Here is a 10,528-nt window from a genome sequence, read left to right as displayed (position 1 = left end):
AAGTTAGCGGAAGACGTGGAGCATTGAAGCTTTTCAATGCAGAAAGTGATCTGCCAATAATGGCAGAATACCTATGATGTTGATGACGTTGTGTAATGCATGGTTTCTTTGCCGTTTTATGTTCGAGGTAACCTACTACTTCTTCTGCAGCTAGCTGTATGTAAAGTTTAATATATTCCCATCTTCTATTACTACCTGCACCTATCATTTCCTCGTTTGAATATTTTTCTTCGAATTTCTCAACGAAAAAAAATTTAATTTCCTCTTTTTGAATTTTACAGTATTCAAGAGTTTGTTGCCTATTATTTTCTGGCTGCATTTTTTAGTTGAATGTGTATTTCGACAGCACAAGGATATGATCGGAGAAAATGTCATCCTCGGGGGTCTTTGCGTTTTTTAAGCTATTCTGATATCTGTCATGAATCCTAACACTTTAACTGATATCTTCCGCTGTCTATTGGAGATTTCCATGTATATCTTCTCTTGTGCTGATTGAACCAGAGATTGCGTGGGTCAATAAAATCTTGATACTCGACCCACTGACCCAACACCCATTGTGACCCATGACTCACCAGCCATCGTGACCCACTCTGACCCACCATGATCCAAAACCCACCGTGACTCACTCTAACCTACTAGCCACTATGAACCACTATGACTCATTGCGACCAACTTCGACCCGCCAAAACCCATCGTCATCAACTCTGATCCATAATCTACGCCCTCCTCTACTGACTAAAGAGTTTACACTTGTAATAAAACAAGACTGAAATTATCACTAATCGAAGTTTGAATTTCTTCGGCTAATCGCTCAAGCACCACTCTTTTACAACACCGGTGGATCTGACCTTTACGATATACAATGGGAAAGTCTTTGTCATGGTCCAAATTACGAGAATTTAAATTTAATTATCATATATAATTATTTCTTTGTTAGCTTAGAGATACTTTTCAGCGCAAAATAGCATGAAATTTGAAAATCTCAAATCAAGGTAAAGTAGACCACGTAAAGACCATGAAAAACTAAAATTTTCCATATAATTAAGCATCCATACAAATTTAAAATTCCCATGTAATTAAGCTTACAGTACAAATTTTATGTCCTTTTTCTCAGAACTTTATGGCTTGATTGCCTTATACTCTGGACGCTCCATATAATAAACACTAGCTTCAGATAATTATTATAGTAGAAAGCAGTGGATATAAAATGTGAAGCATTGTAGATTTTATTTCTCAATTAATAATTGTTCTCAATTTGTTTTTTCAACTAATAATTGTTTTCCATTATTTTTACCAATCTACCCACTATCAATTTCCAATATATAGAAAGTGTCCCCTCCATAAAAGAGAATTTAAAAAGATGCTAGGACAGTTAATATACTGAATTTGAGGTCTCTAAGTTGAACGGCTTGTGAGATACTCACTTTCGCAAAAATTCGGACCCCCACTCCTCTCTTAGGAAATGTATTACAATGAAAGCGATACGCGTATGATAACTTCCTAGTTGGGATTGGGGCCTAACTATTTACCAAAAGTCATTTTATTTGACTGCAATTTGACCATGACGATCACACACACACATAGATACATTCATTTTTTATATATAATAATTCATATATTACAGTTTTTCCAGTAGTTAGCTCCTGCAAAATGTCACAGGTTGCATCTCAAAAGCCAGGTAGTAAGTCCTATTGCTATTATTATAATTACAAATATCAAGATCCATAAGTGTCTGAACTTCGTTTTTCATTAGAAATAAACGACGAAAGAAAAACGTAGACAAATTCACCAGTGTTGAGAAGATGCTGTCTGCAATCCACTGAGTAGAATGAGTCGGTGGGTCAGAGTGAATCAGTGTGGGTCTTAATGGGCAGTGGGTCAGAGTGTGTCGCAGTGGTTCTTGTACTGTTGGTCCATGACCCACTGACCCACTCACAAATCTTGACCCACTCCATTTCTGGATTGAATCACGTGTTCTCACTTACTAGTGAATTTTGTCTATAGAAATTAACCAGTCCCCCTCCCCTTTCATTTATTTCGCCTAAATAATATTTTCCTACGACACTACCTTCCTATTCTCCCACAACTGCATTCAAATTTCCCATTACAATTACACATGCACCCTTCTTCTCCCTGTCTATATTTTTTCTATTTTTCATAATTTTCCTCTACTTCTTTAATTTTAGCAAGACTGACCCCATATGCAGATGAAATTATTGGAGATTATCAGTGCGGATTTAGACGAAATCGATCAACTATCGACCAAATATTTACCATTCGCCAAATACTCGAAAAAAAGTGGGAATACAATACCCCAGTACATCAATTATTTGTTGATTTTAGAAAGGCGTACGATTCGGTTAGGAGAGAAACATTATACAACGTTCTTGCAGAACTTGGAATACCGAGAAAGCTAATTAGATTAATTAAGATATGTTTAAATGAATCCCAAAGTAAAGTCCGGGTAGGAAAATTTTTGTCCACGAGCTTTCACGTCGAAAATGTCCTGAAACAAGGAGATGCGTTGTCGCCATTATTATTTAACTTCGTTTTGGAATACGCTATAAGGAAAATCAAAGATAGCAACCAGGGCTTACAGTTGAACGGTATTCACCAGGTTATGGCATATGCTGATGAAGTAAATTTAATAGGAGATGATAGGAGAACAATAGAAAGAAATGCAGAGATCTTATTAAACGCTTGCAGGGACATGGGTTTAGAAGTAAATGCAGAGAAAACTAAATACATGGAAGTGCGTCGGGGCCGGAATACAGCAAATTATGGATGCGTTAAAATACTAAATAATACTTTTGATAAAGTGGATACTTTCAAATATCTAGGATCAATATTAACAGAGGAAAATCATATTCACGGAGAAATTAAATGTCGACTAAAAGCAGGGAATTCGTGTTACTATTCGGTTCAAAATCTCTTTTCGTCGAGAATTCTGTCGAGGAATTTGAAACTTAAAATATACAAAACGATAATCATGCCTGTTGTTCTGTATGGCTGCGAAACATGGTCACTTACTCTGAGGGAAGAACATAGACTGAAAGTATTTGAGAACAAGATCCTGAGACGAATATTCGGACCCAAGAGGAACGGGAATGGGGAATGGCGGAAACTTCATAACGAGGAACTACATAATTTATATGGTTTACCCAACATTGTTAGGGTCGTCAAGTCTAGGAGGCTTAGATGGGCGGGTCATGTAGCTAGAATGGAAGAAAGTAGAGACGCTTTCAAAGTCTTGACTGGAAGACCAATCGGAAAACGACCATTAGGAAGACCTAGGCGCAGATGGGAGGACAATATTAAGATGGATCTCGCAGAGATTGGAATACAGAGTAGAAACTGGATGCAGTTAGCTAAGGATAGAAGTCAGTGGAGAGCTTTTGTGAACGCGGCATTTAACCTCCGGGTTCCATAGGCCATAGAGTTAGTTAGTTAGTTAGTTAGTTAGTTAGTTATTTCTTTAATTTTATGCAAAGTCATCGGTACATATATCTGTACCACTACTAGATCCTTAATCATTATTACACTATTAGGACTGCCCTTTTCATAACCTGAGAAAAACATTTTATATCCTTCGCTGTTCAACACCTCGTTACCTTCCTATCTAACATCTCAAACTCCTACCATATGAAGATTAGTTTGTTACATTTCCTCTTTAAGATTTTCTTACTTGCTTCCCTGTAACATGGTACGTACGTTCCATGTCCCTATCCTAAACCTTTTGCTTTTGCATGTCTTTCTTCAGTATCTTTCTTCCCCATATTATGTTCACATCCAATAGTGCTTTCCAAACTATCCTCCAACGGAGATCTCTTTCTATCCATTTTATCTTCTTCATTTTCTTCCAACACCACAGTTCGAAGCTCTCCAAATATTTCTTCTCTAACTTCCGTAATGTTCAAGTCTCTGAACCATAGAGTCCAACGCTCTATATGTAGCACTTGACCAATTTCTTCCTTAGAGTAATATTAAGCCTGTTAGTTAAAGCTGATCTTTTCTTGTTGAATGATTCTTTGATTATGGCAATTCTCGACCTGATCTCTTTGGTGCACTGCACGTCTTTCGTCAAAATACTTCTAAAGTATTTGAAATGATCGACCTCTTCAAGTACTCTTTGTTCTACTCTGACCTGTAAGGGCGCATTTCCACGGGATATTCTCATAACTTTTTACTTTTCAATGTTGATTTCCATTCCATATATTTTTGCAGTGTCAACTATTTTGTCAATCATATCCTGTATCTTTCTTCGGTGCATATAGATTAGCTTTAGTAATTATTTGGAAACACTTTCTTTTCAATACCGTGGCCATGCCAAGAGAAGAATGAGGTACAGCAAGGAGAACTTTTACTTCAGAAAATCTAATTAGTTTCTTAATTTGAAGTGTTATTCTCTCCTTTTTCCTGAATATTTTAACAATTCGTAGAGAGGAAATATGAACTACTGAAAAACAGGACAATATACCTTAATGAAGAAGGTACTTATTCCTGCAAATATTATATTGTTTTTTTTTTTATTATTATTATTAATTCTAACCCTTATTGTGATAAACATTCGAGGAGTAATATGAAACACCGTACACAGAAAAAAATCCGTTCTCCGGACAGCGGGATATTATACAAATATACGGTATCCTCTTGCTTACTATAGAAATCAGTACGGAGCATACGCTATCCGTATGCTACATACGCACTGCCCTTAGATGTTACATCATGCCGTTGCAGGATGTCTTGACATCTAACAGTTTTCCGTATATCACATGCATATACTTATGTTACCTTCGTCAGCTATATGTTATATACGTCCATTTGTATGTGAGATCCTGACCGCCTACATTGTTTCATACGGAAAGTACGTATAGATGGAACACTTATACACAAAGTATTATAAAACATGCGTTTCCAGTTATACGTCTGTTGTACGTTAAGTCCAAAAACTACAGGAATTACGCATGTAACCTATCTTTTTGAAGTACGCCACCTACATTTTTTTCTCAGTGTACTCAAGAGAGATTTCTTCATCAATTATATTATTTTTGTGAATATCTTCCTCTCTTAATACAAGGCTTGCTTCTGATGGTGGAGATTGGATTCGATTTCCAGTGGGAGTGCATGGTTTGGATCCCACGTTAAATTGTAGGTTAACATACCATACAGCTATGGAGGCTTAGTGATAAAAGGGACGCTAGATCTCCAATCTAAGCAACCAGCATTTCCTCCTTCGGAGGAGGACGATTTCCGAGAATGAGAGTGCATACGTTTTTCTGTGAATATCTGATGCCCTTGAATATTCTAATGGTTTCTAGGGTAGGAATACGAAGAAATGAAAACGGCAACTATATCTCCGTAAAATTACATTGATTTGAGTATATTTCTTCAAAATATTTCAATTACTACTTACTAAGTACCTGAAGCATCGAAGAACTATTCCGCCTAATGTGTTTTGTAATTTCCTGTTATGCGGTAATAACACATATTATTAGCATGTACACTGGCACAAATCCCGGGCGGATGAGGGGGACATGTCCTCTCCAATCTTGGAACTGGGGGACTGTACCCCCAAAAAAATCCGATATGAAATGTGTTCTTTGGGGGAGAAATGTGATTATTTGTGTCCGATTGCCACAAAGGAAAGTGAGATCAAATTGAATCCCCCCCAGAATAAGCCTCAAATCTGCTCGCCTCCCAATATTAAAGACAACTCTACTCTCCTAATTCTCCATAGCAATGTTTTCCAACTGGGCCGCGGTAATTCAGGTTTTAGAACGTTCACCTCTGGTGCTTGGGGTCCCGTGTTCGATCCCAGCCCCCGCCAAGTGAACTTTGTGGTGGGCAAACACTGTGTGCGTGGGTTCTCGAGGTTCTCCCGTTTCCTCCCACTTTTTTCATTCCACCATTTCATTCATTACTCATCATCACCGTCTCCTTTAGCCTAATCGTCGTAACCGCGGGAGGTAAAACTCAAAGATTTTATTTCATTTCATTTTTTGTTTTTCAACTTCATAAATATTTTGAACATCACTTTAAAAACAATGATTATGGGAACGATCTTACTCGTCCCCTGCGCCCAATGTTCAAGACAGATTTACGTCACTGAGCATGTACTAGCGTTAAATAATGATAATAATAATTTCTTAACTAAAACAAACTTATCACACTGAAGAGGCCTAATAATGATGTTCCTTTTGTGGTCTCGCGTAGCTAACGCTCTCGATTTCGGTGCGAGTGATCCCGGATTCGATTTCCGGTGGGGTCACTCGGTCGAAAAAAGCTTTTTCAGGTCAGCCACCCTGAATGAGGTTTTCCTGGGTTTTCCTCATTCACACCAGGCAAATGCCGGAATGGTGCCCAACCTATAGGTTCGAGGCCACTTCCTTTCCTTTCCTTTCCTCAGATAGTGTGCTCGCCGATGGACGTTATCCCTCATATATGACGGGCTAACATGGCGATAGATACCGAAAGCCCAGAAATCTAAATGCTAATCCTAGTCTTATGTTCTTTTTGCAACAGCACTTGTAACACATCCTGGTCCTTCCTTTGTATACCTTTTTATGATAACCCTGTATGAATATCAATATCACAATTCTTGCAATTAAGATTAGGATATTTATAAATACAATAGATCCCCTATTGTGATTAGATGTTCTAAAAAATTACGGGTTTTGTGCATTGACTTACTTATACATATGCGGAAAAGTGCCCTTAATCACAATCCGAAAACGTAAGTACGTAAACGAGGAAATGGCCTAATATTTAAACAATCACTCCATAAAACTGCAATAAAGGAAAAGAATCACCAGGTTCTTTGGTCCAGTGGTCCTTCTTTTTTCTCAGTAGATTTTTATTTTTTTTATTTTTTTTAGTTCACACACATCCGTCCTTCCTTCGAGGTCTGTTCCGCTTGAAATGACTCAGAGGACCTCGATCTTCTAAAATAAGGAAAGCACGAACGGAATTTGCAAATAACAATGCGAGTTGTCGTTGTGATTAAATTGAAAGACCTGTTACTGCAGCAACAGAGAAAAAATTAGGTTGAGACTGGTTCAACTTCTTCCTCCAGAGAGTGTCAACAATCACCGCTGAGCCATTCCAGTGGCGCTACCGTCGCATCTAGACAACCATCATCTTTTCTCAGCTAGGGCAAGGCTACGGAAGGTCATTCACTTTGAAGTCAGCTGTGAGTGAAGTAAGTGTGTGTTGTGTTACCTGGAAAGACAGGCTTTCAAGTGCTGGACACGACTCTCTTGCCCTTCAATTCAACTTAAACTTTTGTTTTTTTAACGCCAAGTCTTTTGGTGTAAATCGTATTACTTTTGACAAATATTTTTCGTTAATAACACATATTTTTAAATCACGTTCCGTTGTAATACAAGTGATTGTAATTTAATAAAATTTGGTTTGTGCTCGGAATAATAGTGCCAATAGGAATCAACCAATACTTCTACCAGTGCACAGGATTACGATCTATATATTTTTAGTGTCAAGGAGGGACCCGGAGAAAGACAGGTAGGTACATACATTTAAAAAATGTTAGAATTTTCTGATATGTTATTTCATTGAATTTGCTAGACATCCTGACTACCTACCGAAGTTTGGAGGACGGGACTGCTGTTACGCGAGATGCGAATCACGCTGAGAGTTGAATCTGGTGCTGGCGGATGCAGAGACCATTATGCAACATCATACAGGATCCAAGGGCGCCGATTTCTCTGTAACTTTGGAAGGGTGCACTTAGATGTGTGTTTGGTTGCAGACAAGGGTCTAAGAAGACATATACTGTGTGAGGATTTTAAGACAAGTTGAATTCAAATTATGCCAAATATTGTATATTCATAAAACAATACATATAACAATAAAAAAATTCATATTCATAAAAATATATGGGGACCCACATGAGCATTAGAGGACCGCCCCTTTCCTCCGCCCAGGACTGGTGCCCTTGACAGGATCCCGTCACATGTGGATCTAATGTGAGGTTGATATGCGTATCGAGTGAATTCTAACTTTTAATCTTGTTTTACTTTTTTTTTTTTTATTATTATTAGGACTAATTGCTTTGTATGTTTCATAAGATTCTATAATTGATGCAGGCCTATTTCCTTAAGTTCTCCAGCCATTGGAGGTTCGTTACATTTGAACGTACTGGATAATTGAAGTATATATTAATTATAGAATATAAAAAGTATAGCGTACGATGTCAATACTGACTAAAGTGTAGTAATAACAGTGGCGGATCTTGCCCGGGGCCGGGGTACCTAGCCCTCCAGGTTCTGAGTGACAAAGATAATTTCAGCTATTGTTTATACATTTCTGAAAGTTTATAGTAAACTCATGATATGCCAATCATAGTGTGGGTTTTGGCTGAATACTTCCTCCCCCCCTCAGTGTTTACCTTCTAGATCCACATCTGTGTAAACAAATGTAGAAATTATATTTTCACAAGTTATGTGTTTGTAGTTCCTTTTGAACGTTTCAGTTGAGCTGAAGGTAAATTCAGTTGATCCACTTCGAACATTTCTACAGCTAGTAATCTCAAGGATAAAACCTTTATTAGAACGAATAATTCGAATGTTGTTCTCACAAATAAATTTAGTCCCGCCTATAATATTTGATTTTCTTGTGAGGCAGGTTTCTTGGGGAAGGCTTACTTATATATGTGAATAACCTAGTCGAATAGAATGATGTCGGTAGGGAAAAGTTCACGGTTAACTTTCTTACATAGGCCCTACCTCTGTTCAGCAGCGCAAATGTGTCTTCAACATTAGGAGGGACGGATAAGACCGTTCCCATATGTTTTTTTGAAGGATGTTCAAAATATTTTTGAAGTTGAAAAACAATGTTGTAAAGGACCAGGGAAACAGAGTTGTCTTAAGGTTATTCATTACGTCCAAATAGTTTGTGTCTAAAACGGTAGATGGCGCCACCGTCACCAATGTTAACATATGCAACTAATAAAATTAAAACAATCAAAAATAAAATGAACAATTCAAAAATTAAGCAAAAACGGATATAATCTGGTTAATGGACGTTACAAAATCTAGGGAATGGTACGTGTCGATTTCACTTATTGTTATTAGTTTCATTGTTAGAGGCCACCATTGTTAAGTAAACAATCAACTTTATCTCCCGTACTTTTTACCAGAAACTGACCAAACTTTACACACCCATTTAAGATTGAAATATCTAGGGAATGGTACGTGTCGATTTCACATATTGTTGTTAGTTTCATTGTTGAAGACCACCATTGTTAAATAAACAATCAACTTTATGTGCCACACTTTCTAAAACAAACTGACCAAACTTGGCACACCCATCCGATTAGCACAGATACATCTAGCGAATGGTACCTGTCGAATGTTCGACAGGTTTCATTGTTCGAGGAAACCATTGTTAAACAAACAATTGCTGGATTTTTCCATTGTTAAATAAACAATTAACTTTATCTGCCATACTTTATACTACAAACTAACCAAACTTGGCATACTCATTTACAATTGAGACATCTAGGGAACCGTACGTGTCTATTTCACTTATTGTTGTTAGTTTCATTGTTAGAGGACATCATTGTTAAATAAAGAATCAACTTTATCTGCCACACTTTCTACCAGAAACTGACAAAACCTTGCACACTCATTTAAGATTGAAATATCTAGGGAAAGATATGTGTCGGTTTCTTATATTGTTGTTAGTTTCATTGTTCAAGACCATCATTGTTAAATACACGAGCGTTGGATTTCTACATTGTTAAATAAACGATCATCTTCATCTGCCATACTTTCTAACACAAACTGACCAAACTTGGCGCACCCATCGGATTACCACAGAGATATATACTGAATGGTACCAATCAATTTCTCATATTGTTGTTAGCTTCATTCTTCGAGGCCACCATTGTTAAACAATCGTTGGATTTCTCCATTATTAAATAAACAATCAACTTTATCTGCCCTACTTTCTACCACAAACTGACCAAACTTGCACAATCATTTACGATTGAGATGTCGATGGAACGGTACGTTCCGATTTCACTTATTGTTGTTACTTTCATTCTTAGAGGCCACCATTTTTAAAAAACAATCAACTTTATCTGCCACACTTTCTACCAGAAACTCACCAAACTTTGCACACGCATTTAAGATTGAAGTATCTAGGGAATGGTACGTGTCAATTTCACATATTGTTGTTCTTTCATTGTTAGATGCCACCATTGTTAAATAAACAATCAAGTTTTTCTGCCACACTTTCTACCACAAACTAACCAAAATTTGCAGAATCATTTAAGATTAAGATATCTATGGAATGGTATGGGTCGATTTCACATATTGTTGTTTGTTTCATTGTTAGAGGCCACCATTGTTAAACAAACAATCAACATTAATGGCCATACGTTCTACCAGAAACTGACCAAACTTTGCACACCCATTTAAAGTTGAAATATCTACGGAATGCTATGTGTCGATTTCACATATTGTTGTTAGTTTCATTGTTGTAAGACACTATTGTTAAATACATAATC

The 10,528-nt window shown here is 37.2% G+C and overlaps 1 protein-coding gene across 1 annotated transcript in view; it reads left to right on the top strand.

Annotated features, from left to right (window-relative positions):
* Positions 1-7,143: 7,143 nt before the first annotated feature.
* Np (serine protease notopleural) overlaps positions 7,144-10,528 on the top strand; it is a 256,460-nt gene continuing 253,075 nt past the window's right edge. Inside the window, exon 1 of the mRNA XM_081743285.1 lies at positions 7,144-7,518. The gene's annotated coding sequence lies outside the window, so the exon portion shown is untranslated. The remainder of the gene's footprint in view (positions 7,519-10,528) is intronic.

Source organism: Thermobia domestica, chromosome 16, assembly GCF_964235325.1.
Source record: "Thermobia domestica chromosome 16, izTheDome1.hap1.1, whole genome shotgun sequence".
Lineage (NCBI taxonomy): Eukaryota > Metazoa > Arthropoda > Insecta > Zygentoma > Lepismatidae > Thermobia > Thermobia domestica.
This window is presented reverse-complemented; position numbering and strand designations above follow the sequence as displayed.